Source organism: Anopheles funestus, chromosome 2RL, assembly GCF_943734845.2.
Source record: "Anopheles funestus chromosome 2RL, idAnoFuneDA-416_04, whole genome shotgun sequence".
In the NCBI taxonomy this organism is placed as follows: Eukaryota; Metazoa; Arthropoda; class Insecta; order Diptera; family Culicidae; genus Anopheles; species Anopheles funestus.
Genome location: NC_064598.1, coordinates 88,756,622 through 88,770,791, shown reverse-complemented (window position 1 = coordinate 88,770,791; position 14,170 = coordinate 88,756,622). Strand labels below are relative to the sequence as shown.

The 14,170-nt window shown below is 40.9% G+C and overlaps 1 protein-coding gene across 2 annotated transcripts in view; it reads right to left on the bottom strand.

Annotated features, from left to right (window-relative positions):
• Window positions 1-11,798, bottom strand: part of LOC125762159 (potassium voltage-gated channel protein Shaw-like) — a 51,695-nt gene extending 39,897 nt beyond the window's left edge. The window contains exons 1-2 of one of the 2 annotated variants that reach the window (XM_049423986.1): window positions 11,222-11,798; window positions 10,401-11,088 (exon numbers count right to left, since the gene is read on the bottom strand). The gene's annotated coding sequence lies outside the window, so the exon portion shown is untranslated. The remainder of the gene's footprint in view (window positions 1-10,400; window positions 11,089-11,221) is intronic. The other variant, XM_049423987.1, reaches the window with a different exon arrangement.
• Between the last annotated feature and the right edge of the window lie 2,372 nt (window positions 11,799-14,170).

The following is a 14,170-nucleotide window of genomic DNA, read 5'->3' as shown; positions in this document are numbered from 1 at the left end:
TGATACCAAACGTGCTCCTGCTTGACACCCAGACCATGGATAGTTGATCCCGAACGCAAATTGCACTTTTTGGAGCCCTGTGCAGTAGAGCCCTACGCAGTAGTGGGGCCCATAATGGTTTCCAGACCACCAAAAATGTACGAAAAGTGTAATAAAACATCATGGGATAATAAAACATTTTGGCACATCAAATAGCCAAATCTAAATGCTTCTTACTCATTGACGGACAATTTGACGGACTGACGGGTTTTGTTGAAAACTGATCACGTAATCATTGGTTCCGTAAATCCGTAAAAGCTCAAAAGGCTTATTGACCATTACGTTACAATATGGGAAAAAAACAAAAATCTATATAATTACTATGACCAAATAAAAATCCACAAATTTAACAACAAGCTTTTAGCATAATTGCCAGCAATTCAATGCATGTTTTTGTAATGCATTGTTAAGCCTGAACTTTTTGCCTTTCACAGCGCCATCCACAGCGGGGAACAAAGAATGCACAAAAATGGTCATTACCCGACCAACCCAAATAGAAAACTCTCCCTTCGCATCAGAAAGCGTACAGTTTACTTGTCCAAATTTCAAGCATTTTGTGGTCGGTTGGAAGATAAATTGAAAGCACAAGGAAATGAGCTGCATGTGATGTTTGTCAACCGACACCCATTCCTTCACTCACCATGGAATGGAATGTTTTGAAGGCCAGCAAATGCACTTTGCAACGGGCGAAACAACGAAAAAGCACACTAAACCATGCATTTGCAATAAGAGAAACAAATCAAGGGCGGTTCTTTTATTTGAAAACTTTTATTTGCTCGCCACTTTCATGTTGTTCGCTGCACGGGAAACGCCCCGTTATGGTTAGTGGTACCATCATCAAAGCGACAAACTATAAACATAAACAAACACGCTTCACTGCGGAGATTCATGTTTCGAAATGTTTAATAAACATTTTCTTCCTTCAAAGGACTTGCCTTGCTGTTTCCTGTTTTACCCCGGCACGAGTTGCTTGTGGCGAAAAATAAACGACGGAAGCAAGTCGGATCGCGCGCTGCACTCTCGCAATGGAGCAGGATGCACGTACACCTGCCAAAGCAAGGAGATTTGCGTCACCCAACAAAACGATTTACTTCGTACCCGTTCACTCTTCCACAGGCAATGCCATTATTTTGTCATCGCTGACAGGGCCTGGGCCGAAATTTAAGGTGAATCCCTTCACGCTAATGGTTCAGCAGGAAATTGAAAGGAACCGTAACCGATCCACTGTACTACGCCGGAAACGATAAATCCGAAAAAAGGGTTAATCCGTACGAAGGGTTGCCGCTCCAAGGGTGGAGTTATTCGGCGAGAGGTTTCCTTTAGAAAATCAGATCGGAGTTTTTCCACCGAAAAGGTTCACTTGCTGAAGGGTTTTTTTGAAGTTATTTTTCATCGATCTTGTCGTTGCTTGAACGCAGCTCTAATTGACTCACGGAACAGTGGGATTGAAAGGCTGATCAGTTGAAATCTAGATATAATTTTAATTGTCTACCTTTTGTAATTTCATTTTGAATGTTTATTTTTTTATTCATGTCATCAAATTGAAATGATATTTAATTGAATGAGAGTTTTCCCAGAAAATAAATATTTAAATATAATTGTGTCGGATTATCATAAGCAAAGTTTATCCATAGTCCATCGACAGAAAGGAAATTGAATGTGTAGGATGTTAAGCAAGAGCATCAAGGACCAAATAAATACGGACCAATACGAATACCCACACACACACACACACACGCACACAAAATATCACAAACAGCAATAACAAAAACCCTACCAAATGGAACGAAGCTTTTCTTCATGATTCGCCAAATCACTTCCACGCTTTATTGGGATTTCATAAATTTTATAATCCTTCCTCCCAACTTAATCCCCGATGGCGACTATCCAAGGGAACAAACAAGCATGGTAAAGGATAACGAAATATAAAAAAAACTAAATTCCAAATCATTTCAAGCATACCATCTGTGTCGTTCGGTCATTCTCTTCCACGTGAAGAAGAAAAGCGAAGGAAAAATTAGATCGCACTGAAAGACGAATGGTTGTACGCTTCGGGCCACTACTTAGCGGCATGCTTACCGCAATCTTGATTTCAAAAAAAAAGCAACAGCCAAAAAAAACATTCTTCCATTTCCTTCATTTTTGCTAGTCTTCGCTTAACAAAACATACTGTCCGTGACGCAGCAGCTTCATACCCGTGTTTGTTTTGGTAACCGCTTCTCTGGCTTGCGGTATGTTTGTTCGCCTTCTATTCGGAGCCTCACATAAATCGAATGGCTTTACAGTGAGTGGTCTCGTTTGTGTGTGGCGGTGGCTTCAGTTAACACACAGGTGCGGAACGCGTCTCAAGTTCGCATCGTAAATCGATGTATCGAGACGGATATCGAGGTGCTATTAAATTACATTACATTATTGCTGGCCCTGTTCGGTTCGGTGGTTTGTGTGGTTCCGTGTGCAAAAGGAATGGATTGGATCGGTTCGATTGATTGGCTCCATATCCGGCGGATGGATGTAAGAGGAGCGATTAATTTATTGACGATAACGTTAAGAATAGGAAAGACTTTACTGCCTTTATGAAAACACTTACATCGGTATTCACTTTGCTTATTTGCGGTGTAAGCGTGTATATAAACTGATCATTGATGATATTGATAGATTTTACATTTTATTACTTAAAAACGCTTTATTTTTTAAGTACATATTTGAAAGAATACCATGTGAAGTCGAAAGAATAATGATAACATTTTAAAATATATTACTAAGTAGCAACAACTCTGTAATGTATGGAAGATTGCATACATTAAGGAGTATTTAATATTTATGTTGACAACAACAAAACGCCGGAATGTATGCAAATTTTACATAATACATTTAATTCTTTTTAAAGGAAATTTAAACTCATATGGATCAATTAAATTTTTTATGAACATATTATCGCAAATTGCGCTCAACATAATCCATCCTTTCAGAAATATTGTATTATTCTTCTAGCCATCATCAAGTAGTATTTTCCAAAGAAAACAATCAGAATACACAAACACATTGTTTAAAAAAAAACACACACATCCACCCAATCAACACCACCAATATGCTTCCAAACCCTATACCGGTATGCTTGTCAAGTTTGTTTGTTCCACTTCACTCAGCACCAATGCCTTACTCTCAACTGACGAAAACTGACGCCTTCGTTGAAGTATCAAATGCCACCGGAAAATCAAATCACTCGCCCAAAACTAAATCCTCTTCCCGAGGTGCTTCGACGGAAAGCCAATCGGTTCCCCGACGCTTCCAACGCGTCGCGTTATTCTGTTCGTTTTGGTTTGTTTGCTCAACCGCTAGAAACAGAAGGTGTTCGCAAAAAAAAACAAAGAAACAATATACGGCACTATCTTTTTCTTTCTTTGCTAAACACACACACACACAAAACAAAAGCTCCAAACATAACGCATAAAGAAAGGCAACGGAAGCTCAAAAACCCATCAATCAGCAAACGTGGAACACGGGGGAGTATGTTCAACCTCGGTGAAATACAAATCCTCAGCGAAATGCATCAATGTCGTTGCGTTTATGGCGGTAGAAAGGAATCTTTTCTGGCTTTGGCTTTCATCCGAATTGCCTCAGGTGGCACCGCGTCCCTGTTTGCGCTTTCACCTGGCCCCATGGAATGAATTGAAGTTGTACGGGTAGGGTAGCCTTTTGTGGATTTATTTTCTTCTATATTATATTATGTACACTTGGTTAGCACAGCAGCATAACGAAGATGGATGCTAACGCCCAGCCCAGCACGTGGGAGCAAAATGCAATGCAATCAAACAGGAAACCAATTTCGTTTCATGTAGATTTGTTCCCTTCCAGCTGATTCGATATGATCCGACAGAATCGACCGAGTTAAATCATCACCCAGCTGAAGAAGCTTTGTGCTTTCGGGGGGGTTGAAACATTGAGATATACATTGCAGTTCCATGCATAGAAATGTGGCTTTACTAAAGGAGTGCATCATACCTTCGGAAGATAATGCTAAGCTAAAGAAGGTATGTTGGCTTAACCCTCATCAAAACCATACACCTCTACCTACTACATCTACATCAGGTAGAGATGTACTTCTTCTACCAGTAACATTTGCTAAGCTTCCTGTACAATACCATCATCTAAACCACTTCCTTCCGAATGCCATTGGTGCTGTACAAGCGCCCTATTAGGATCCTTTTAACCATTCCCATAATAGGAAAAGGTCACACCTGGAACCTTTTGCAAAAAGTCACTACTACACCTCAAAAACCTCAAACATGTGTCCGATTACTGACGTTGCAAATCGAGAGAAACCGCTCGATAATTAAGGCGTTAAATGGCAATGGAAAATTTCCTTACAATCGGAACGAATACTCAACCGCCTCATTCATTGCTTTGTGTGTACGCATTGAAGCATTCTACTCATGTTTCGTTTAAAGTCCTTCCTTCCTTACAAGAACCATCAGAATAGAACTTCCATTTCTCTAGAGAAAGAGAAACCTTTTCCAGAACCGAAACCAACCTCGATCAATTTTGGTCTTGCCACTTGCCAAATTCTAAAATAGCTTTCATACGTATGGCACTGTGGCATTCAAGCGAACTCCCCGTACCCATTCCACGGTACACTCCTATTCGCTATTCGAAACTCTCACACAAGTAATGGGAAACTTTTAACAAAAAGCGTTAAAATGCAGAATATATCGTTCTGCCTGTGAAACGTTCCATTCGTGTAGGTCAACCCTACCAATGAAGAAAATAAAACAACTTCTCCCTGATAGACACAAAAAACCACCAACGGCCGACCTGGAAAACTCTGGGGTGTGTGTAGCTACAAATTGAGTAGCAAAATTAATGATTCCAGTTAAATCTGTTCGATAGCGGTAGGGAGCAGACGGGCCGGATGTGAATAGAGCTTTCTGCTTACAGCTTAATACCGCTCCGAAGAAGTCAATTCAACTAGGCGAAACTGAGCAAACTGGAAGCTCGCGGGGTAAGATGGAGATGAAATCCTTAATTTTGTTACTTGTACCTTCTACCTTCGAACAGGAGGTTAAGTTCTTTACTCACTCAAGCTGTAGATGTTGGATTACATCTGCGAATCGGGATTTGATATCATTATACTCTTGCAATAGCTCTGTCTGCTAATCTACTGGTTGGAGTATTTTTTATTGGGAAGGAATTCGGCTTTCTCCATCATGTTTCTGCTATTTTTATGCTGCTACCCACACACACCTACCAAGATAACAAGGAAATAAATTAATTACTCTCCAGCCGGAACCGGGTTTAGAAGAATGTCGGTTTGATCGCCTTTTTTAGACATCTTACATCAAGTTTCGTTGCTCCTAATTTTGTTCTTGAAGAAATTTGAAAACGTTTCACAGCGCAAACCGAAAACATTTCTGTGGAAAGATTAACTGCTGTTTTAGGTTCAGCTTCAAATTTTGAGCAGACTTTAATTGGTTCTGGGAGTTTTAAATTTATTTCGAGCCATTTTGTATTTTTTTTTTCATTATCATTTTTATTACGTTGAAGCCTTACTAGGTATACTAGAATAATAATAAAAATAGATTCCAAAACGCCTAAAGTTATACTATTTATGCTATATCGTGCACTTTGCTTTATTGAAACTATTTTGCCTGAAGGTATGCAATAGGTGTGCCAATGTGTGATGTATCTCGTTTAAAAAAAGCTTATTACTGATGTTTGATAAAATTCCATCAACGATATGTAAATTTTATTGCAATTAATGATGTCAAACACTCCGCTCAAGGATCCGTGCAATTGTTTCATCTTAATTGATCTTACAAGCTATACGCATCACCGGCAGATGAATTATTCACTGCGGGTTAAATTATTGTTTGTTTACCTTCCGTCAATCGACGCACCAAAACACACTCGAGCGCGGTTCACTTTCTATTTGATCTGAACTAATGCGAAAACAAACTATCATCCATCCGGTTCGTTCCATAATGGCATTGGCCACAAGGAACGAATAAATCGATTACACCCCGTTCGGTCGCTCATAATGATGAAGCTCGTAAATATAAACTAACCACAGTTCCGGTGTTGTACACGTCCGGGATGCAGCTGTGGTCGAGAAATTTTGCATTTGCTGCCTCGAGCAGATGGTAAGCGTACGCCATGCCGCCCATTGGCTTACTATCAATTATGCTAATTACGAGTTCGATTGTGCTGGGCAAGAAGACATTCCGCGTAACGTATGGCAGGTGGACATGATGCCATTCACGATGGGTAATGTGTGGTTAGTTTGGGTCGCGCGTGGGTAATTTTGATAAACTCCTTCATTAGGCTGTAACGTGGGTATAATTATGTCAAAAGCAATTCCGTAGCGAAGTCGTCTTGAAAGACGATTATTTGCATGTACCTTCTAATGGGAAAATGGGAAAATCCTTCAGCCAAATGGAGGCTGGACCATGCATACTAGTACCGTGAAGATTATTTCTTAAACGCCCTAAGGATAATTATTACATCTTCGTTCTGTAATTCTACTGCATTCCATTCCTAAAATGCATGAGCACCCTCGAAGGCACCCAGCAGCAAACAAGCTTATGATATTGTATTAATCATAACCAACCAGATATAAAAAAGGCAGGGAAAAAAAATCCACAAACACTTATTCAACTTCTGCAAGCAGCAGCAGTAAAATCTCAGCTCATTCTGCCAAAAACTAGCCACGAGCTAAACGTGCATAAATGAATCATTTTCCCCCTCCAGCAGCACCGGCAAAGTGAACCAAATGAAAGATTAACTTATGAAAAATGAATGAAATCTCATCTGGCTGTGTAAATCGTCTTCATCATCATCCACATCATCATCATCATCATCACCATCATCATCATCGTTGCCGTCGTCGTACAGCACCTTCACACACAAGAACACTTGCTGCTGGACAAACTCAACCCAAACAATCTCCCATTCTACTTAAGGGACTGTGAGTACTTTCCGCTCCTTAAGAATTCACCCCAAACGACAACCACAACAAAAAATCTCCCAAAAAAGGACACACTTCTTTCGCACCACAAGAATCTGAACCCCGAGTGGTTAAATTCCGTTTCGGATGATGTAAATATCTATACATGTTCTTCGACTTCTCATCGTTGACCTCTCGTGGTAGCATTTTTTTTTCTTTTTCGTCCATGATTCATGCTTCGAAGAAAATTGAGAAATCTTCTATATGGGAGCTGTTAGTTGGCTAGAGGGTAAAAGCTACTTGAACAACGAATGCAAGATTGTCATAAATAAATGTTCCTTCATTTTCTTTCCTGAACCAAAAACCAACCAGGGCCAGCACGGGCAAGATGCTAGATTTCCGAATCATATTCCGTGGAATATTTTACGCTTCAAGATGCAAAGCACCCTGAGAAACAGCTCGGTACGTGCTCTGTGGCTAGACGTGTGGAACGTACGACCACGACCGTAACCCGCTTACCAAGAGAATACAAGTGCAACGTTTTGGAGCTCCCAAATAAAAACTCTTCCCAGGAACGGTAAACTCCCAAAGGGAACACTGAACCGCATGTCCGCCCTCACATGCCCGACAATCAAAATAAGCAATTTTCCAAATGGTCTTTCGAGTGTGATGTGATTTTTTTCTCTTGTTTTGCGATTGGAAACTTTTCACACAACGGACCACAGGTGGGTCACATTTTTCAGTTCCGGTGAGTGTGTGATGGTCGAGTTGTTTGGATTTTCTGAGCAAGCGAATTGTACTCTGAGGGTGTGTTTTTCTTTCAACCCCAACGTACTATTCTTCACTCATCAACACCATCTGTTTTATTTTTTCACTGCACGAAATATGTGAATTGAAGAAACATCGCCATCTGAGAGAAAAATTTGTGTCTCATGGGGGCTATCACGTTGTGTTCTTGATTTTCATAGCTGTGGAGTTATTTACGAAAAAAAAACAATTCCATCCATAAAATTAATGATTATAATGCAGATTATTGATATTGTGCCTATGAAGCCGTCATATAAGGCGCATTGCCTACATTTTGGCGGTTTTGGAAATTATTTTAAATAATTTTATAAAGTGTGTTGATTTATTACTCCTAGGCCTTTCCTTTTCCAAGTGCATCAATTTTGTGATTCAAAGGCAAAGGTACTCATAAAACTTATATCAAACAGTTCTCTTGAAGTCTGATCAGGAGCAGACACACTTCTCGTACATAACTTTAATTTTCATCGTCCCATCTACAGCCGAAACGACTGAGACAAAACTTAGCATCAACATTTAAACTCTTTTCAGTCCTTTTGTTCGGTTGGTAGGTTTCAATAACTTCCTCCGTTTCCACCGTCTCGCTACGGACATCCTGACCGTAACGCAATTCAACCGAACACAAACGCCTTCACGGTCACCAGCGATGCGCGAGGTACGATCTAATTAATGATTTACAGATGGCAAGCTAACCAAACTCAGTCGGCAACTCAAAGCGGGGACTGACAAAACCAAACCCACCCAACCAAAGGGCTGCTGCATCGTGCCGCGTACCAAAATTCACTTAACATTCATTAGCTTTTCCACCATTTATTATGACGGCATTATTACAATGGCGAACCGGCGAGCCAATTAAAACGATATCCGGCGATACTGGTACGAATGGCGCAACTACGGTACAGTTTGCGATCGAGACTGTTTCATATCGTTTCGACAGGCAACAATGTATGAGTGTGTTTGCTTCAGTCACAGCTGAGACATCTTGAAGTGATGTATGAAGTTCGGGGTAGGCAAATCCGTGCCAGAATGAGCTTAAATACCGAGATTGAGAAAATACTTCAGAAGCTGGAATCGGGACAGGAGTCAACTTTCAGTTTCAGCGCGAAGCTTTCACGTGCAGAAGATGCAAACAGCAAACGACTGGAGGAGTGAAATTAAATCAACGCCATTCCTTGAGACCTTCCCGATTGGACATGAACTTCATTTTTTTCTTTTAAAGATCCAACCTGAAAGCACCTTCTTCACAATCTTCAAGATCACAAATAGCCGAAGTGTTGCCAGAGCTTCATAAAGCATCAGTAACTGCTTTATCGTCGTTATCCACACACTTGTCCTTCACGTGCCGTGCTGTCAAACCGGTGAACACAAGTTTACCATCACCGTTTGCACGTGACCCTGAGACAAGGAAACGAACTAAACGAGAATGAAGACGCACAACCAAAGGGAGTAAACAAAAAAAAAACAAGCAAACCTGCACCCGACTCACTCTCATTCTCAAGGGAAGCACGGGCAACACAAGCATAATTGAATCGAATTGGACGACTCCCGCAACCATGGAGACGGTAGAAAACCGGAAGCTAAGGTGGGTCATAAAAGTAATCGTTTATTTTCGTCAAATTAGATTATGCATAGGGTTTTTTGCCATTCTTCATCCGTCGCTCATGAGGGTAAGATGGACGCGTTGTCGTAAGCGTTCGTTAATCGCCTGACGCATTGCCACCGGGCAAAACACAGAAAATCTTTTGCAAAAGAAATGAAAGGAACATAAAAATTTGCTTTCATTTTTCTTACTTAGAAGCGACGAAAAATTGCGGCAACGGTGCCCTCTGCTTTCTGTTCCCTTCGTCATGCAGCAGTAATGAAGTTTTATTGAAGACTGATGAGATTTCGATTGTATAGCTTGTGGTGCAATGTACGGATTGACAACGATTCGTGAGTATACAATGACGAAGATTGGTGGAAAGGAAATTCTGCAGATCTTGAAATAATTTAATAACAGATCAATTTGATGTTGCTTTCGTTAAATATTCAAATTTCATCGGTATCAAATTCAAATCAGCAACTACGTATGAATGGATAAAATTCTATTACACGTTTTAAATCGTTTCAAGACATTTAGTTGACGCGCCTAAAGTTATGCAATTAATCTGAAAATCATTCTAATAGTTCAAAACACTCCCATTGGAGTTATGCAAAACACATTACAAAAGTAGAATAAAACGCTAAAATTCGTCTAACAACCATTGTGCTAACGAACTCGAAACAACGAATTCAATTTAGAAAATAACTTCCCCAACCGACATCTCGCACTGCGCTACAACGGAAACACCTACTGGGCAGTAGCAGCACGCCCCATCGCTTTGGTTTAGCAGGAAAGCAATCAACACACACACACTAACAAAAAATTTAATAACTTTACTCAACGGGACATCAAAGCGACCCTCCGGTTACAACCCTGGTCCGCGTACGGACCACCATTTGGCGTAATAAATCGTGCCTGCCATTGAGTGATTTGATCATTTTCCAGCGAAAGGGATAAACGCTTTGTACTTCCTCGCCAGCTCACTAACTCTCGCCTTACTTTTGTGTTGCGAATGTATGAAAAAAGGTAACTTACCGATCGCCATTCACAATATCGCCCCGTTGGTCACGCATGTTTCCTTTCGTTCCACTGAATGCTCCTTCTTGCTGGTATGCGCCCCGTCCAAAAGAAGAAAAAAAAATCCCTTCCCGATCACCCAACCGTCGAAGTCAATAAAACTGGCAATCTATTTTTCCTCCAATCAGCTCACTTCCCGCTCCCCATTCCTGCACCGGAACACAACTTTTTAACCGTCGGTATGGCGTTCCGGCGTATGATTCACTATGATGTCGCAAGTGTAAATTATACCTTCGTGTGGGGTATTTATTTTCGCTGTTTTACCTTTTTTTCCCCGCCCCAAAAAACCCACTCTGCGCAACACTGTTTTCGGTCGGGCACGCACCAAACGCACGGTCGAACGCGAACCGATCCTCCATCTGTCAAACACACAGCCACCGGTTCACCTGCATCATTGGTTTGTAACTACAGCTCATACTTAAAAAAAAAAGGACTCCGGTTTTTTGCGGTAGGACGAAAATGAAGCGTTTCGGATTACTTTTAACTTTACCACTCACATCACCCCCATTCCCGCTGTTGGGGGCTCCTTTTACCATCCAAGAACCGTTTTACATTCGTTTTATCCTTTTCTGTTTTTCTTTGATGGAACGGCTAGAACCACTTTTAAACACGTACCCGTTCACAAATACGCCTTCCCACACATGGGCTGGTCAGATTGTAGTAAAAGCAAAGAAAGGAAAAAAGGAGTAAATTTCACGATTGGCTAAATTTTGATTTACTTCGTTACCGGTTGGTTTAAAAATAAAGAAACAGCTTTTTAAGAAAGGAAAAATACACACCCTTTCGAGCAAACTCTTTTTAACTTCCCTCGCGCCCTATACCCGTTCCACCTATTCAGCAATTTAAAAGCACACTAAAGCACACATGCACTACGAGATATTTCACTGACGATAAGTGTAAGAATGGGGAAGCGGAATTTTTAGACCATTATCCTTTAACTTAATTTCCCACCGGATAAAAAACGACGATAAATAAAGTACCATTTCTGTTCTTCTAAGTGACCCCCTTTTAGCAGCACCTCTAGGGGAATGAAGTTTTTCGTCACAATTTAATATTACGAACTCGTATCCGGCCGTCTGCGACTATGTTTGGGGGTTGGAAATTTTCCTATGGTCACACGTCCGTCCGGTGGAAAGTTACGGCACCGACTGAAGGATGTGTTTTCCCCGTCGGTACGTAACCGTAGCCGGGAAAGGATGCCTGATACCAAAACCGTACCAGATCGTACCGATCGAGACCGGCAGCATCCCTGTTTCGGTTGGGAAATGTTCGTTTTTTGAGCAACAATGCAACCGGTCGTCTCGTTTCCACCAATGCGATGCTTTCATTTTCTCACGATGAGAAGGCGCGTCTCACTATGGGTTTGGGGAGAACAAAAAAATATTACACAATATTACAAAGTTTTTATAAAATATTAAACAATCTTTAGGTGAGGATGATATTTGAGAAAAAATATTAAATAAAATTAAATTAATTTGTTAAAGCGAAACATTTACCTTTTTTTGGGGAAAAGTCTATGCAACGAATCCCCAATCAGCTCTCTCTCTCATTCTTATACAAAATTTTACTCTCTTCTTACGCGTTCTCTCTCGCTGTCGTTCATATCGCTCGGGCAAATGGTTTCTCGGGAAAAGCACATGTTTTCCAAGGCTAGCTAACAGCGAACGACAAACGAAGGTGACGGCACCTACCTACAGCATCTGCCACGATTCGGAACGGAAAACTGTTGATTGCTCGCACCGTTGTTTACATTTCTCTTCAGCCTTCGAGTACGGCCGTCGTCCGTCTTCTGGGACACATTTTCTTTCTTTTCCTTTTGCGTGTGTTAAGAAGAAAATGTGGCAAACGGAGAGACCGCTTTCGGCCATCCAAACAAAAGATCAAACGAAATGTACGTGGCTTGACTTTCACGGGGTTGAAGATTTTTTTTCTTTCCTAGTTGTACTTTTTCCGATGTCTACACTGTCCACTTCCGATGCACGTTTCACTACTTCTTCGCACTAGAATGGTGGATAGAAGCACAAAAACCGGTGGATCACATTTTTCCACACAGACACTGCGACGTTGGGAGTGGAGAAGATCAAGCGTAAAAATTGCATCAAACGTCCAACGTTGCTGGACTGTCCATGTCAGGCGTTGTTCTTTTTGCAAAAACTATGGGAAAGCAACATCGCCATGTGTTGGACAACCGTTTGAAGAAGCAAAAAAAGCGGAATGATTCTATTTTTTTCTAACTCACTGGGACGTGCTCAGGCTTCAAGTCTGGTTTTTATACACCCATTAGGGAATAGTTCGATTCATACTGCGAGAATAGAAACATTCCTCTTAGTAGTTTTTCCTCACTGGATTCTGTTTATCTACCGCACCTACCATACCACGGCCGTACTGTTTTTTTTTTCTGCCACCCCACACAACCCATGACTCCATGGACACGTGTTGAATATTGATGAAACACACACTTGCTGTACCACTTCCTGTTCCGGTGTGATCCACTTCCACCGTGTCTACTTCTAGGCGTGTGTATGTGTGTCTGTGACGTACGTGAGGTAGTATTTTAGTCGTTGTTTATATTTACCGTAGACCAATTCGATTTGCTTCCGCTTGAGGCTAGAGTTTTTCCTCCCACATTCTCGTACTCGTTGGCATGCCGGGCGCATTCGTTGCAGTGTGCATTCCATTACAGGCTCAGTCGTAACAATTGAGCAGTGACGATACTTTGTTCCAGTTTCGACGCGTTATTATTCAATTCTTATCGAGCGTACGATTGAGTACGCTTTTTTGTTTGTGATAATTTTATTTCCATACCTTCGGTCACTGTGCTTGGTGGTTTTGTTGGTGTGGTTACTAGGTGTATTGATGAATTATGGCTGTACCACAAACACAAACAATTTATAATTATTTTTTTCAAGTTTGCTTAGAGTAAATACAAAGCTGAAACGTTTGCAAAGCACAACATGAGACACACATGAACCCTTACAATATGACTTATGCTCGGTGATGCGAAATAGTGATTGCAGGTAGTGTTGGGTCAAGTAGCTCTTTTGCAAGAGCGGAACGCACCGCTCTCGCTCTCTAAAGTGTGCGGTGCGCTTGAGGTAGCTCCACACGGAGCGCTGCACACAGGAGCAATTGTGCGATACGCTCTTACGAGCGAAGTTTCGCACCACAAGGAGCGCGTACAATAAGATGACCGCGATTGAAATACTTCTTTCGCTTTTGACCCACTAGCCTTAGGAAATTCTCAATTTTTTTTTCGATTATATTTTATTCTTTTCTTCTTTTAAAGCATTATTTGAGTGAAAAGAAACTTATTTCAACCGATTGGCATTAAAATAAATCAATTTAATGTTTTTTGCTAAATTTCTCAAAAAAATGGCAAGGGGTACCCCTTATGAAATTTTCGAGTTGAAATTTTTTTAAAATTTTTTTTCCGATTTTTTATTCTGTTTTGTGTTTAAAGCATTATTTGAGTGAAAAGAAACTCTTTGCAACAAATTCGCATTAAAATATATCACATTTATAAATTTTGCTAAATTGCTCAAAAATGAGGAAAATTTTACATTTTCTCAAACAGGGTATGGAACTTGGTTCCTCGAATAACTTCCGGCACGGACACCTGAGGGCATGGCTGCCCAAGAAGAAAATGTAGCCATTGGTGCCATCTATCGACCACAGGTTAAAAATTGGCGATCCGTTGGATACCGACCGAGTTATAGGCAAAACTTGGT